Source organism: Vicugna pacos, chromosome 14 (assembly GCF_048564905.1).
Source record: "Vicugna pacos chromosome 14, VicPac4, whole genome shotgun sequence".
Taxonomy (NCBI): Eukaryota; Metazoa; Chordata; class Mammalia; order Artiodactyla; family Camelidae; genus Vicugna; species Vicugna pacos.
This window is the reverse complement of record NC_133000.1, coordinates 25,680,119-25,698,510: the sequence shown is the minus strand read 5'-3', so window position 1 is coordinate 25,698,510 and position 18,392 is coordinate 25,680,119. Positions and strand designations below refer to the sequence as shown.

General features: G+C 33.4%; 1 non-coding gene across 1 annotated transcript; it reads left to right on the top strand.

Annotated features, from left to right (window-relative positions):
- The first annotated feature begins 13,740 nt into the window (after positions 1–13,740).
- LOC116283394 (U6 spliceosomal RNA) lies at positions 13,741–13,843 on the top strand. The gene has a single exon (XR_004192995.1). It is a non-coding gene; the product is annotated as a U6 spliceosomal RNA (small nuclear RNA).
- Positions 13,844–18,392: the final 4,549 nt, after the last annotated feature.

The window sequence follows — 18,392 nt, the reverse complement described above, 5'->3', positions numbered from 1 at the left end:
AATTAAATCATTTGGCTTCAATAAGAGTAATCCATGAATGGGAAAAATGGAAGATGAAAGTGTCTTTTCTGTAGCAGCGAAAACCCTGACTGCATATTGGTCTCAGAGGGCTAATGTAATTTATGTGCATTTTCTGTATGTCCCCTTCTCTGCCAAGGACATTCTCAGAGTCAACATATTAGTGTGGAAGTAAGATTTCCATATCAGTTAAGCATAGGCATTCTTAAGTTATATGACTTATTTATATATTATTCTGAGCTACTTTGGCAAAACTACTAAAATATTGCTATTTTAATAGAGTCCCTACTTGTTTCTTTGTTCCTTTGAAAGTCTCTAACATTTCTTTGATATCAGCTTCTTTAAAAAAAAGATTTTTTAAAAGAAGAAATGAATTATTCATAGAATAATTGTTTTTTAGTTTAATTACTTGTAATACTGAAAATGCATTATAATGTGTAATTATATTTTTCCAACATAATTACTAAGTATAATGACAATGTATAATTCTTTATGAGACTACATGAAGAAAATTGAACTGCTCATGCATAATATTATAATAGTTAAACTTTGTTATTGCAAATAATTATTACAATTTGTTGTTTTAAATAGACCATCTGATCATTTCACAGACAAAAAAAAAAGATTTCCTATTTAGGATGAGTGAGATAGCACTTTGGAAATGAAAAATTTTAGAAAATTTCAATATTATAGTATACTTCAAACTCATATGTTTTCATCAATATTAGAATATAATTTATACCTAGCAAAATTTGGTTTGCATTGAAAAATATGATACACAAGGTTTTCATGAAGTAAAACTACCTTGTACAAAACAACTACACTAAATAAAAATAAATGACATATGAAATTATTTTCTTCCAGGTCCAAAGTACATGTTTGTGTTATGTAAAGACTTTGAGGAAACTGTATATCCTGTTTTGGGTCACTGAATCTTCACTAAGTTATTGTTTTAGTAAATTCAACTACATCAAATCATACAACACCCCCGGTCCTATTTTATGAATAGTTAACAAATAAGGCAATCTGAGTCATTCTAATATTGGTGAGATTTATAATTAAGAAGCAGTTACTCTCCCTCTAAAATTCAAGAGAACATCATCTCAATAGTATTTCCAAGTTCAACATTTCCATAAAAGTTCTAAAGGTAGAGAAAGAAACATTTGACAAGATATGTCCAATTACATTTATTCAACAACAAAACTTTCACTTATATGGTTCAACTGTCTAAAGAGGAATTATTTTGAATTGTTTCATCTCATTTTTTTCCTACATAATAAAAGTGGAAATTCCAGAGATCTTAAAAAATAAATTTTGTTTAACAGACATCTTAATAATGTTAACTTCTCACACATGTGTGCCAAGAACTACTAAATACTTTGTCAGGGACAATATCCACAGTTACATCAAAGGCGCAGTTTTCTGTTTATTTTACAAGGAAAAAAAAACACTTCATTTCAGATGTATTAAAAGTACACAGTTAAAAGTAGGTCTGTGTAAATGGCTTGGAAGGAATCTAAATCACATCACGCATGAAAAGCACAGAACACAGAAATAATGTAGGAACATCCATTTTCTCTTTTTTCAGGCAACTCTATTCCCAGATTTATCTAAATGCCAAACTTGAACATTTGGAGTGACTGGGCATAGTTTTATTTGGGTCTCTGATTTATGGTTCAGTTCTTTTTGGGTAGCATGCAACAACAAAATATCTCATGTGCAATGGGTGTTGATTTGTGAAAATCAGTGACAGTACTACTGAAATTTCTCTTCAAGGGGGGCTTTTATTTGTGATTTGGATTTATTTGAAATAATACACAAACACTGAAAAACTGAAAGAGAGAAGCCATGAAGCACTGGTTGGAGATTGCACCCATAGAATTAAAAAATTAGCACAAACAATTCAGAAAGTGCTTAAATCTTCATATAAAATTCAAAAGCTGCTATTAGAGCAAACTATTTTCACATGTAAACAAATAAAATATCTGCTTCTAAATTTGAGGTGAATTTAATGTCAGTTACTGAAAAAAATACAGTGATTACACTGACCAACACTGAAAAATAAGAAAAGAAAATTTACACAAATTATTCTTTCTCTGGAAAAAATAGATTTCCAGAAAGTTTTTTTTAATCAAGAATTTAACAGTTAATCAAGTTTATGCTTTATAAATATTTGCTTTCCTTTTTAATATGGTCATTTGCAAACTCAGGGCTAAATATAACAGCACAGAATATTGGAATTTGGTAATGCGGTAGCTAACGCGTAGATAACTGAACACATTCATCTATATTCAAATATATATCTGTAAACTCAAATTACCCAGTTCCATTGGCTAGCCAATGGTGAAAATAATTGAGTAAATATAAAGTCAAGGTTGTGTTTAGCCCCTATGAAATGTGATTAAGTGTCACATTAGACATTTAAGAAGAGTGCCAATGAAAGAACTCCCTGGAAATACGCCTGGTGACAGATTAGAAGGGATCAAGGTTAATGGAGCAGTTGGAAATGAGGCTTACACATGACGCTGGTTGCAAACAAAAGGTATATAAGAGGTTATGTTAAGAAGTAGACAGGAAAAAAGACCCTGTACAGGAAGCAAAGTCTCACATTTTTATAGAATGTAAGAGGCAAGGAACAGAGTACTTACTCACCTACCTATAGAATTAAGAAGTGATTGTTTCTTCTGGGTACAGTCAGATGTTGTTAGTGTTTTCCAAACTAGGAATGTGAAATGAAGGATTTAGAATTAATATAATTTGTTTAAAAAATTGTGTTTCAAAGTAAGTTGTGTTTTAAAAATTCAATGTGCTCTACACTGGCTAAACGAGTTTATCTCTACTTACACATATTATCTCTGATTTTTACAATACGCCCTTCTATCATTTCATGTGTAATTAAGTAGCTGTGGTCTTTTCAGTGGGCTGCTTGAAGTCTAACATATTTGGGAATTGTGCTAATAATAGTTTGCTTGAATAGCCATTAAGCTTATAAGTACATTTTTATTAAAATAAAATGTATAAAAAAATGTGATACATTATTCAAAGTAGAACTATTAATTACAGGTATTGAAAATTTGAGAAAATAGCAAAAATTAGCAATAAAATTCTCTTTGCAATAGATATTGCAGTAGATATTTTGAAATTGTCTCCACAGTTCTTGGATTAAAGTTTGAAAGTAAGTGACATTTTAGAACTGTCCTTAATGAATTTTTCATCCAAATGGCACTGGTGAGCTTTGAGGAATATCTAACTTTATTATAATTAAAGTTTAGTAAGAGTCAGAAAAGTGACTATTCACAATGGTAAAATTCTGTGTTCCTGTGTCTCTGAGATACTGTTGCTACTTTAAGAAACTGTACTTCTCTATCGCTATGTTTCTATTCAACATGATTTTCACTAGCAGCAAACTTTTACTGGAAGATGTATAATGAAATGTATTTGACTAATGAACTTGTAGTTGGTAGAAAAATATACATCAATAATTTCATATCCCAAATTGACAGTATCTGACTAATTCAGAGAGGAAAATCTTTAAAATAGCATTAAGAAGAAAGACATTCTCAGTCTTTATGGCAATTTTTCCATTATTTTCTAAATATAACTTGGTATAAATTCATGGTCCATATACATGCTATTTGACAGGAATAGCCATAAGGGAAAGATAATTTCACTAAAATTATGTATGGAGATACTTAGTGGACAGAATAACACCAAAAAATGAATAATAAATTGAAGTTTCTTATAACTCTAGGTTGATTAATGGAGACCATTTTAAAGTGAGCTTATCCAAGGAATGCACCACAATTTCTTATTGTGTCTCAGAGAGCTGAGAGATTATTTTACACTTCAAATATGGAAGTTAATGTTTTAAGAAAACAAAAGCTTAATACAGTTCTAGAATTTGGATAAAATGATCAAACTGATCTTTTCTTTTTCTTTCTGGGTTTAATTACAGTTGAATTGCTTTATTGTTGCTTTTGAGTTTTTCTTTGTTTCTGGGTAGAATAATCTTACACATTACAATAAAGTTTGCAGTGGGAAGCTTGTCCCACACACTCACATGTTCACAGAGCAGTGTCCCTCTGAAAGCTAGAACGGTACCCAGTAGGGTATTTTTTACTCCTTTTACTACTAAAGACCTGTCAAAAGTGTCACTCCTTGGTCCAATTCTTGAACCAGGCCTCCATGGCAAAGTAAAAGTCTTCAATAGTGAGTGAGACCAGGAATGTGGACATAATTATTTTGTAGCTAGGGAGACCAGGGGAGGCTTTAACTCTCCGGTGCTGCATGAGTATTAAGTTGGAGACTTCTTCACACAATATGCTTTCTGTCTCCTGCCTGGGTCTTGGTCAGGCTGTTCAACCAAGAAACTCTGGGAAGCCAGCCTGGCCAGCTCTACTTTAACTGGCTGAGTGTCTGTACACTACTGAAAAATTCTGATTACCAGACATGCATGGTCTGCCTGAGTTTCTAGTATTTCTGATTTGGACATTAGTTCTACATTAGCAGAGAAGCCAAGCACTAAACTGCAAACACTTTGAATGAAGACAGGTTCTCATGTATTATTCCCTCCAAACCCTGTTCCCCAAAGCCAAAACCAATTTCTAAGAAAATGTTACTGACTTCAGTTATTCTTTACCCAGAAAGTGTATTTACTCAAAATGAAGAGATTGGAAGCTTTGTATAAAATCTGTGCCCTTCATAGTGGTAGTATCTTTGTGAACTTCACAGAAATCAATGGATTATATTTTTCCAGGAAGAGAAGATAAGGCTATTTTAACACAGAATCCATGTATTTGCTATGCACAGGACAGCTACAGGAAGAAGAAAAACTGTATTTACATGTTGACATATCTAGATTTTTGATACAGGAATGGTTTTTGTGAACTAAAAATGAGATGAAATAATGTTCATACTTTTCATTCATTTAGCTCTATATTTAAGAAGAGAATAAAAGTAGTTCCATGATTGTTCAGCCTCCTAATACCTTTAAAGCCTGTAATTAACACCATTTTTATTCACAAAGATGTCAGGGATTTTACTGTTGGTTTCTAAGAGTTTTAAATTAAAATATGTTAACTATTTCATTAAGTAGGATAATACTGGAAACTAATAAGTGTGAATGAGCAAACATTTATTTTGGGAGTTCTTGGACTTTATATGTTCCTGACTATTAAGTTACCTTCCTTCACCTACTCAAGTCTGTCTCCCTGCCGTTCTCTTCAAGAAGCATTCTACCATTTATCATGATAGATCTCTCTAGATTGCTGTTATATCATAGAAGTCAGAAAAGAGAGAGAGAGAGAGAAACACTTAATGTAGATGAGGAAATATTGAAAAAAAAGCACTAGGGCTAGAGCTAGGTGAAATATAGAGGATTTTTTTTTTAAGAAAGTGAAATGAAAGAAAAAAGGTTGGATTGGAAAGTATACAAAGTAGTGTCATTCTGTACTGTATACACCCTCCCCACTGTATGCTGTTTAACACAAAAAAGTTTAACATTTCTCATACCATTAGATAGTATTTTGACAAAAACATCACTTTGAGTTAGATTATGTGAATTATAGCTTTACAGTGTTTAAATGACTCTTAGGTAAGCATACAAATAAATACATACATGTGCATTTATTCCTTTTATCTCTCAAAATCTCATTCAATGACATTAAGCACATTTTTAAAATATCAATCTACAGGGATGAGGTGATAGGGAGAAAAGCAAACAGAGACAACACAGCATGCTGAGGGAGAAGAAATGATTCTGGGAATCCAAGTTATGGAGGATTATGCTGAGTTGGATTTTGTTAAATTCTCTATCAATTATTAATGTATTTCATCACACCCAATTGTGTCTAAAGAGGATTTTCAAAAGTAAAAAAAAAAAGTAAGCTAAATCATGTTTGTAAAATTAGGCAAAATGAAAATAATAATGTATTAGTAAATGAACTCAGAAGTGATGTGAATATATAAAATGAGTATAGAAACTTCTGCCACTTTCTGTACAATTGTTAAAAATACATCAAAATATGATTTTCAGAGTTCCAACATTGTTAAGGTCAAAACAATTTGTTCAAAGAAACAAACCAAATGAAAATGAACTTTAAAGGAATAAAAAACATAAATGAAAAACATTTTCCAGATAGGAAGAGCTTCTTTATATACATATAATAACACTTTTTTCTATTTTCTTTTAATTCCACTAATGTAATCTATTGCTTAGTATCTGCTTTACCTTATAGGTGTGGAAATGCTTTAGCTTTAAATTATGAAAAATATAAATAATGACTGATTTGGTTTATTTTATATATTTCTGCACATAACATAGTCATATTTTCTTATTCTTGGTCATTTTATATTAGGAAAACATTAATAACAAATATCAGTAGATTTTTAAATTGTTGAGCAATATTTTAATGATTCTTTTTGAGCAAGGCAGAATATAAATATGACTAGATCAAACAACTAAACACAAAAGTTTAAGTCTTGTTAAGGCATTTTCTCAAATCACCTAATAGATTTAAGCAAAAAATTAAAATATTTGTAGGATTTTTTTTACTTTTTTGATTGAGTAATAGTCGTTTTACAATGTTGTGTCAAATTCCAGTGTAGAGCACAATCCCTCAGTTACACATGAACACGTATATACTCATTGTAACATTTCTTCTTTCACTGTGAGCTACCACAAGATCTTGTATACATTTCCCTGTGCTGTACAGTATAATCTTGTTTATCTATTCTGCACTTTAAAATCCCAGTCTGTCCCTTCCCACCCCCCGCCCTCTTGGCAACCACAAGTTTGTATTCTATGTCTATGAGTCTGTTTCTGTTTTGTATTTATGTTTGTTTTTTTGTGTTTTGTTTTTTTCAGATTCCACATATGAGTGATCTCATATGGTATTTTTCTTTCTCTTTCTGGCTTACTTCACTTAGAGTGACATTCTCCAGGAACATCCATGTTGCTGCAAATGGCATTATGTTGTCATTTTGTACCTGAATAGTATTCCATTGTATAAATATACCACCTCTTCTTTATTCAGTCATCTGTTGATGGACATTTAGGCTGTTTCCATGTATTGGCTATTGTAAATAGTGCTGCTATGAATATTGGGGTGCAGATGTCATTTTGAAGTAGGGTTCCTTCTGGATATATGCCCAGGAGTGGGATTCCTGGGTCAAATGGTAAGTCTATTCCTAGTCTTTTGTGGAATCTCCATACTGTTTTCCACAATGGCTTTCCTTGCTTCCCTCTCCCACTCTTGATGATTTAGATGTCTTCTTTTACAATTTTGTGTTTATTCTATTTGTAATTCATGGTAGTTATCACCTTTCCAGTTATGAGTTTCTCATTTTTATAGCATCTTGCTTCTTTTCTATTTAGAGTAGATCTGTCAATATTTCTTTTAGCATGGGTTTAGGATTTTTTAAATATATTTTACTGAAGTATAGTCAGTTTACAATGTTGCATCAATTTCTGATGTACAGCACAGTACTTCAGTGATATAGGAACATATATATATATATTCATTTTCTTATTCTTTTTCATCATGTTACTATAAAATATTGAATATAGTTTCCTGTGTTATACAGTGTAAACTTGTTGTTTATCTATTTTATGTATATTAGTATCTGTAAGTCACGAGCTCCCAATTTATCCTTTCCCACCCTCTTCCCCCACTGGTAACCATAAGTTTGTTTTCTGTGTCTGTGAGTCTATTTTTTATCTGTTTGTTTGCTTATAGGATTTTAAGAGAAAGTCAGTGTCTACATTTTAAAAGATTATTTACCACCATTGTAATTGCAATTTAAAGAAATTACTGATACAGGAAAAACAAACATGGGGCAAGAGGAGGGCCATGTCCCAGATCTTGGATGGGTCTCTAGAAGGTGCCCAGCCAAGTGTGGGTCCTTGGCTTCTCACAGGAAAGAATTAAAAAGTGAGCCACAGTTGAGTAAAGATAGATTTATTTAGAGAGATACATAATGCACAGAGTGTAGGCTGTTTCAGAAGACGTGAGAAAGGCTTGATCAGGTTAAAGTAAAAGTAAATACACCTCCATAGACAAAGAGTGTGGGCCATCTTCGAAGATGAGGGGGTGAAAGAAGCCACGAGGCGCCAGTTTTCATGGGTTCGGTAGCTTCACATGCCAAAAAGTGGGAAGACCATTCCAACTACCCTGGAAAAGGGGCTGGGATCCCCAGGAACTGGGCCACTCTTTGACCTTTTATGGTCAGCCTCAAAGCTGTCATGGTGCCTATATGAGTGTCATTCACCATGTTAATATATTACAATGAATGTATAATGAAGCTCAAGGTCTACCAGAAGTCAAATGTTCCACCATCTTGAGTTTCAAGGTCTACTGGGAGTTGAATCTTCCACCCTTTGGGTGTTAATCGCTGTGTCATTCCTTAAATGGCTGTGTCCTACCCTCTTCCTTCCTGTCTCATTACCACTTATATGTTTAAAGAAAATTAAATTTCTTACATTTTTAAGTGATAAAGAAAACTAGGGAAAAAAATACTTAAACTCATGCAAACTCTAACTGCCTAAAAGTAAACACTATAGAAACCAAAGAATAGATTCTAGCAAGCTCTGTCTATTTTTAACACAAAAATTGGATCATATATAAAATGCTATTCTAATAAATAACTTTAACAAAACATAACACTTTTATTTTTTCAAATGATATTAATTGCTAAATTATATTTCTAAATTTAAGAAATATTGTTAAAAGTATAACTAACTAATATATATATAATGGATAAATAAGAAGTGTATACTGTACGGCACAGGGAACTATATTCAGTATCTTGTAGTAAATTATGGTAAAAAAGAGAAAATGAATATATGTATGTTCCTATATGACTGAAGCATTATGCTATACACCAGAAATTGACACAACATTATAAACTACTATACTTCAATAAAAATTTTTAAAAATTAGAAAAAATAAAAAATAAAAAACACAAATAATACCTCTTGAATTTAGAAACGTTATAAGCTCAAAATTGCTTAAATACTTAAACATAAGACAAGACGCTATAAACTTCCTAGAAGGAAACATAGGCAAGGCATTCTCTGACATAAATATTAGCAATGTTTTCCTAGGGCACTCTACCCAGGCAGTAGAAATAAAAGTAAAAATAAACAAATGGGACCTAATTAAATTCATAAACTTTTGCTCAGCAAAGCAAACTATAAACAAAATGAAAAGAGAAGCTATAGAATAGGGGAAAATATTTGCAAATGATGAGACTGACAAGGGTTTGATTTCCAGAATATATAAAAAGCTTATATAACTCAATAACACAAAAACAAACAACCCAATTAAAAAAAAAATGGGCAGAAAACCTAAACAAACATTTCTCCACTGAAGAAACACAAATGGCTGATAAGGACATGAAAAATGCTCAATATCACTAATTATCAGAGAAATGTAAATCAGAACTACAATGAGGTATCACTTCACACCCAACAGAATGATCATGATTAAAAAGTCCATAAGTGATAAATGTCAGACAGGATGTGGAGAAAAGGGAACCCTTCTACGCTGCTGGTGGGAATGTAGTTTGATGTAGCCATTATAGAAAATAGTATGGAGATTCCTCAAAAAACTAAAAATAGACTTACCTTATGATCATACAGTAATCCCACAGCTGGGCATATATCCAGAGGAAACTCTAATTCAAAAAGATACATGTACCCCAATATTCATAGTGGCATTAGTTACAATAGCCAAAACATGGAAGTAACCTAAATGTTCATGGACAGATGGTAGGATAAAGAAAGAAGCTCTGTGTGTGTGTGTGTATATATATACACACAATGGAATACTACTCAGCCATAATAAAGAGTAAAATAATGCTACTTGTACCAACATGGATGGACCTGGATACTGTTATACTAAGTGAAGTAAGCCAGAAAGAGAAAGAAAAATACTATATGATACACACTTATATGTGGAATCTAAAAAAAAAATGATACAAATTAACTTATTTACAAAGCAGAGACAGATTCACAGACATAGAAAACAAACTTGTGGTTACCAGTGGGGAAAGAGGGTGGGAAGGATAAATTGGGAGTTCAGAATTTGCAGATACTAACTACTACATATAAAACAGATAAACAACAAGATCCTTCTGTATAGCACAGGAGACTATATTTAATGCCTTGTAATAACCTATAATGAAAAATAATATGAAAAGGAATATACATATATGCATAACTGAATCACTATGTTGTACACCAGAAAGTAACACAACACTGTAAGTCATCTATCCTTCAATAATATAAAATAAGTATTATTTAAGAAAAACACAAAGATTTTAGTATATCTTTAAATCTTTTCAAGAATGCCAGTAGGGTGTATCTTTATTTCTTTTTTTCCATCTCTACCATTTATATTTATTATTAGTATTATTTTTTGCTTTCATTATTTTCAGTGTCCTTTTGTGATTTTTCCCTGCCCTATATACTATGTCTCTAGAATGTTTTGGAAAAATTTATTCTATTCTGTAAATCACTTCTCTAATATATTTTTTAGACATGATTATGTTACTTAATAAAATAAACATTTCTGCAATGTGCTAATATTTATTTGTATTTATCCTTCTTTTCTGAGGTTAGCTTCTGAGTCTCCATTATTTATATGCAATCCTTGAAAGAGCATGGATCTTTTTTTGTGTGTGCTTTTGAAAAACCAAAACTATGTTGACTATAATTTACTTGGGAGGATGGGGAACTATTTATCTGAGATCATTCCATATTTTCTTGAGTAATTCTTCTTTTGCTACGTGTTCTAGCACTCTTCTGTTTGTGTTCATTTCCTCCACTTCCTCCCCAGTCTATGCATAGATCCCATGAATGGCTTTGTTGAACCTTATTTAACTGTGAGTGGAAGGATGAGGATGTTGATTTTGACAAGTGGATTGGAGCCATCAGCATATTTAATTTGTGTCTTTTGTCTCTCCATCTGTTAGGTAGTTAAATACATGGGGCCACTGGGCAGTTAAGGTGGAGGAGAGGGAGGATGATCCAGAAGATGGCAGTATACCACCTCCAGCAAAGGGACTTTACTTGTAAATGAGTGCCAGGAAGAAACCAGTTAGAACCTGACAGCTCCAACTGCATGGTAGCCAGAAGGACTTAACTGGACATTTTATAATATAATTAACTCTGCAGTGTAGGCCCCTCTGTGAGTTTTGTACACCATGGTAAGGACATGCGCAAAGAGGGCAAACATCACTGAGCATTCCAGGGGCAAGGGCCATCAATCAATCAAAGACCACCTCTAAGGGAAAGGTGAGACAAAGGCCACATTTCCCTGCCTGGGATCAGCTCGCTTCCCAATCTTCAAGGTGCGCTTTTCCTTTTCTAAATAAATTATTTAAAATCTAACACTACACAACATACCGTCTCCCTCCAAAATCTTGCCTTTTGGGTATGACAAGAACTGGAGTCTTATTCCTTTTCCTTTTGGGTAACACATCTACCTTAGTGTGTGTGTGTGTATTTAGTTGTCACCTTAGTTTTTCAAACAACTTATGTCCTTCCATGGCCATTGACCTTCCAGTTAGGATCTTATGGTCCTTATATTCCTTTTTTTTTACCCCCAAAGCAGTGTCCCAGAGCAGAGAGGCTATAGTGAAGAATTAGGGCAATGTACTTGCCATCTGGAGAAATATTTGCAGCTCTCTAACAATCTCTCTCACTTGGTGTGGGCTTCACAAGTTTGGAAGATATGTTTTATAATTTTGACTATACCTGTTTTTAAGTTTTCTGTTATTTTTAATTGTTTTTTTAAGAATAAAAGTCAATTTTAAAAGCCTATATGAAATGATTCTCCAGCAAATTAAATTAATCCATAAATTCTATAGATATTGTAAATGGGGCATGTAGAAATCACACACTACTAAAACAATCCTCTCCATGAAGAGACTTAACAACAGAGGTACTAATGGTGCATAATGCAAAAAACTATTGTTCACCTTACTTTTAGCCACTTTAGAATAATTTCCTTATTTTATTAGACACATGCTAACTGAACATCTCTATTTGTCATGCCATCCACTAGCTTCTGTGTAAGTCACTAAGATGAATGAAGCAGAGATCCTAAACTCTAGGGATTTAAAATGTCCTTTTAGGGAAATTATTGTTAATAATATGTCTATGGAGGGAATGTTTTGTTTTTAGGTTAAGAAGAAAGGAAGAGTTTTTGTCACCGAGGGTTTTGCTTACGGCTTAAGCTTAAGAAAAAGAATTTATATCACAAATGATGTCACTGATGACATAGACAGATATAAAACAAAGTCAGGATAGAATGGAGACTTGAGAAAACAGTAGAGACGCAACAATAAGATACTTACATGTACTAGAAACATTCTCAGTGTAGTAAGGCCCACTGTCTACTAGAAGGGTGTCATATAGGAGGAAATCAGAGCCAAAGAACCACAGGGAGATGAGTGCACAGGAATGGGGACTTGACACATGAGGGACAGGGTGGATGGAGATTTGGAAGGACACCAAAATTACACAGCAAGGTGAGTGAAATTAAGAACACTTGCCAGTAACTGGGAGTAATAGCCAGACTGTGTCACAGTTATTTAATCAAATAACATGTGGACCCTGTGTAAAAATAGTTTCCAATAAGTGTTTCAATATCAAGTCAAATTTCAAAAGATGCCTGTTAATCTCCCCTCACCCTTCCCACCAAAAAAAAAAAAAAAAACCTCTCCAAAATAAATAAATAAAAGAAAGGAATTTAATGAATAAACTACTGCAACGTTTCTTAAAGATTTCCCTCTCATTCTCTCAGTACTTAAGATAAATGTCTTCCTCACCCTCTTTTGACTTCCCAAATCTTCCTGCAGTTTTCAGTGATCCGTGGGTCTTGTCTGTCCCTGCTGGTTCCTTGCCTTCCCACCCTATCCTCTCCCACTGTGAGTTCCTCTCTGCAATGAAAATTGAACTCTTGTCCAAAACTCTGGCACTTTGTTTAGTTCATTAACTTTTTTAGCAAAATAAAGTTCAGGACAGACTCCAGCATCAAAGATATCTTGGCAGCTGAGGGGGAAAAGCATTTCAGTGTTGTTGGTCCTGTGTCACGGAGGTTAGCAGTGTTTCTAAAACTGGTCTCTTGAAACCCAGGTTTTCAATGATGCCTTTTTTATTTTGACCAAAATATTAATATGTGCACATTCTGAATTATCGGCGCATCTTGCTAACCAAATAGTGACCTGTACTTTCATCCACTATTTTCATTTGTGTTAATTGTTCATGGCTGATTTTCATAGCATAATGAGAAAAGAAGTGATCTTACATGTAACTGATGCTTTCCTGCCACACAGAAGCTAAATGATGCATCAGCAGGGCCCTCAGGTTGTTCAAGACTGGGAAATATTGGTGTAATCAGTTTTCACTATCCCCCTGTGTGTTTTTTAGAAGTTATGAATGATTAGACTATAGATTTCAATTTTGAATATTAAAAATGTTTAATGTCACTTGCATGTTTTCTTGTTAAACGGAAAACATAACAAAGAGAGGTAAAACAGTGTGTGCAGACGTACATGTGCACATATGTAGAACTACCATTATCCATGTGTCATGTTCAGACATTCATCAAGCTTGATCTAAAGGTCAAGTAATTTAACCTTTTCACCTTTTCTATCCTGTCTTCCCACCCTCCATCCTTACTTATCTTTTTGTTTCAGTTAAGAGTGGTCTAAGGCTCGCTTAGGCAGCACGTATACTAAAAATGGAACAATACAGAAAAGATTAGCATGGTCCCAGCCAAAGGATGACACACAAATTTGTGAAGTATTCCATGTTTTTAGTTTAGCAGAAACGAACTACTGTATACAGAACAGATAAATAATGAAGTCCTACTATACAGCACAGGGAACTATATTCAATAACCTGTAATAACCCATAATGAAAAAGAATATATATGTATAATTGAATCACTGTGCTGTATACCAGACTAACACAACATTGTAAGTCAAGTATACTTCAATTTTTAAAAAAAGGTCTACATACTATTTACATGGCTTTCCTCTGCATCTTCCTTCCTCTTATCAATTGTTTTCTACTTGCCCGAAATAACCTTCCCCACTCCTCTCCACCAAAACAAAACAAAACAAAATAAAAACTGCAATTATGTCTCAATCCAACACAGACACACTTTATGAAAATATTTCTTCTCCCTTCATTACCACTCAATCTCTGTGAAAGATTGGGAATGGTATCTGATTTAGATCATGACCCACAAATATGTAAGAAAATAGGGAGCTTCAAGGCATGCAAAAGTTAAAAAAGGGAAACAAGAAAATTGAGCATAATCTCTAAGCTTATCAAGTATTTATCCTGAAGTTTACTCACTTTAATTTATCTCACTTGAACAGGAGACTACTGACTCAGAACTGTATGCATAGTTAAGTTTATTGATTGAACAAGATTGGTTGTCTGGTTTGTTGCACTTGACAGCAGATTAGAAGAAGTTTCCCTGATAGCTTAATGCATTGATCTATAACAAAGAAGTAGGAGATAAGAGAGGTGGGTCACCAATTAGAAATACATCTGTGTACTGCAAACACCCTTAAATATCTTAAACTCCTGAAGGCATTGTTCTGCAGACCCTGATACCAAAATGAATGTTAACAGTGATCATTAAGGTGCAAATACAAGGTATCTATAACTTGATATAGTTAATATTTAGAAGTACGTAAAAGGCATAATAAAAACAGAATAATAGAATCATGTACAACACTTGGGTAAATCATAATATAACTTGGTCCAGCTATGTCTTCTTCACCATTTCTGACACCTTACCTTTTCTTGAACACTTCACAACTCAGCTATTTCATTGTTGGACAGGTTCAAATTAATAGAAAGTTATTCTTCAGATGCAACTGAGGCTTGGCTGTAACAAATTAATTGAACCTAGATCATTTTCATAAAACAACTCTGGAAGTATATGCTTTCTTTTCTAAATGACACCATTTTTTAACCTTTAAATGAATTATATCTGATTTAAGAATTACATTTCATTAGTAGCATTCATTAGTTTCCAGAATGATTATTCTTTGTGCCTTCAATTGTTTCTGTTACATAATTCTGAAATTTATTTATCATCCTAGTTACCTTCTTCTGCATAAATTCTAGTATTTAGGATCCCTTTTTAAAATGTAACTAATTTAAAGTAATCTAAATATTACAGGTCTGGTTTGAAATAGGAGATATTAGCCCTTCATCTGATTAATACAGTTGTGTAAATATGAACCTTATATAGATTCTCTTGTTTCTAGTCACTTCATTTTATCAAGTAGCAAGTTCTGTCTTTTATGACAGACTCTATATTTTATTCATTTTTTTAAAGTACTTGGCGTATACTAGGCACTTGAAAATATTATTTGGGGAATCTGTGACTAAATGAACCATCTAAAGTATGCTAATTGATTTCAGTGGATTCATTCCATTATTAATTTTTTTTATCCTAGTCGTGAAATTTTTAAGATAGTTTTCAAATGTTTTGAAGTTAATTATGTTCTGTGTGATCCTTAATTTGTGAAATTTAGTTTTCATCAAAATACAAATCTATGTTTGTTCTCAACAAATTTTGTGAGATTTCCAAACTACTGAGATGACATAAAACATTGGTTTCTACTTAATTTTATAAAGATAACTTGCCAGCTAGTATCTTTAGTAGTATAGAGATTCTTTCCCCATTAATCTTTTGATTTATGAAGCAAAAGTTGCATATATTTGTTAAATGTATGAATTGTCTTCCTAGTAGATTGAAGGTCCTTAAACATAGAGAATGACATCTCCATTGTGTATGTCTTAATCTCTACATAAACGTGGTCTTGTAAGCTAAACAAAATTCAATTGTATGATTTGCATATTATAGATTTATTTTCAGCAAAAGATTAATCCTTAACATATATCATACACTTAAGAATACATAATTTATACCTTCAAATAAGATAGATTATTTCAAATACAGAGGAGAGCAATTTATCCACTAATAAATATAACTGTGTGGTTAAGGTTATACTTACTGAATTAATCTTTGAAGTTTCTATTCAGCTCTATTTCTGAGTCTGAAAAAACCCAGAAATTGTTAGCAATCATTGCTATGGATTTTCTGTTAAACTGGTGTAGATTTGATAGACATTTTGCTCTAATTCTGAAGATATATGGATGAATGAATATATTGCTGTTTACTGATAAGGAAAATTCTGTATTTCTTTTTAATAAACATTTCTTTCTATGTGAAAACTTGCTCTACACACAACTTGATCTTGCTATGATAACATGTAAATTGGTTATGCTCTTGTCAGTACTTTCCTTCTTAACCAGATCTACATACTTTGGTGGAATGTTATTAATGCAACACTTTGAGACTATTAACTAAAATCTTACTACCTAACACTTAATGAAACTTTACTTTGAGAGACTGTTGTAAATGTAGGTTCAGGCTTCAGACATAGAGAAAATAGACTTCAAATTGTCTTTTAAAATACTTCAGAGAAAAGTATCCCCTGAAATCAGAGGACATTAAAGGTTTCCTGGGAAACTAAACAGGCTCCATACGGATGTGCCCAGGTTGTCTGTTATCCAATGACCTCTCTCTAATTGTGGGAGGAGCCAAGAACAAAGAAGTAAGGGAGAGAGCAGCTGGACCAGATAAGAGAGACCTGGAAAAGACAAAGCTGTTGAAAACAGAATTGAAAACCCTTGAACCAGTATGTATCTATTTTCAGGCTAAACTTCATCCTCTGTAGACATTCTTTCTGTGCGTAACCTAGGAAAAAAAAAGAACAAATTTCCACCTCCATTCTCAATCTATTTTTTCCACATCCACTGTTAGGGAATAGCGGTCATAACAGCTTTTATTCTCCAAGCCATCCACAACCTGCCTTCAGTTTTTTTCATGTTGTGATTTTACAGAGTATCATTATTCTGACAAAGAAATGGCCACCCATCCACACAATCACGAATTACCTGCCATCTGCCAGAGTTCTAAGACCCTACATACCTGTATCTGTATTCATAATTTGACTTTTCTAAAATCACCATTTGGGAATCAAGGTGCATTTAATTAAACAAATGAAAAGTATAAAAATCAATTGAACAAGTAGCCGAATGACAAAGACACAATCAGATTATAAATTTTATAAGACATATAAAATTTTCTATGGGATTTCATATTGAAACATAAAATGCCTATAAAGGAATACATAATTGAGCCAAGCATTAGAGTTCAGTTGGAAGAGATGAGGAATAAAGAGACACCATCAATTATAATTCTGTTTTACCAGAGCCCAAGTTGCATATAATGAACAATTATAAGATAAAACTAGAAAAGTTGGTTTGCAGTCACATGATAGCATTTCTTAAATGCTGGGTGGAGGAGTTTTGCAGTTAACTCTGGCAGAAAATGAGCAAATATAATAAGGGACATTTTCTCAGAAAAATCCCCATAATACCAGGACCTGTTGTCTAGCCCACAAAATCACATAAGGATCCCATTTCAAGTTTAGAGTGTCAGGGTATTGTCGGTGTGATTGAGGACTATTATATGGGAAGATATAAGTCCTCTGATGGTAATTATGGAAAGTTGCATATGTTATTCAGAAGACAGAGGAAATAAAACATAAAAAATATTGATAACCATATACAATGACAGCAGGAAAGGAATTTCTCCAAACATTCCAAAGTTATTCGGCAAATTAAAGATTTAAAATAAAACCAGAGGTCTGTAATAGGCAGAACTAATAAATGACAATATGCAAGTTCTCTTAAGGGGACTGATTAAGAAAAGGAATGTAGGGAGGGAGATTCAGAGGAAGATGGGGATGATTTCCTCTCTCACAGCCCCTTCCCCTCCGACATCTTTGTGTCTGGAACTCCAGGGAGCTGTGACAGAGACAGTGAGCAGAACCATCAGGTGTCAGGGTTGCCAGTTAAAGTAAACAGACAAAAATGAGAGTTAAGCCTTTAATCACTTACTTCAATGGTATAAGCATAGCAGAGATGCTTTACAGAGACTAAAACCGAAGAGAACACCAGTCTGCCTGTTCCATTTTCCCCATGGGAAAAGTACATTAGTGGAGGGTCTGGTGGGTCAGTGCAGAAGGGAGGGTCCTCTCACTGTTAAGAGAACTCAGAACAACAACAAAAACAGCTCTTTTGTGGACCCAGAAGTGGGAGGAAGGTGAAGTGAGGGAGCTAGGAGTGGAAAATAGCTGAGTACTGAGTCACAGTGGGGACAAGGGTCCAAGTTTTCCCCTCCTCCCCACTGATAAGGAGGCCTCAACAGAAGAGGCTGGAGAGGACTTCTGCTAAAAGCCTCAGATAAACAGAACCTCAGAGTGAAGGC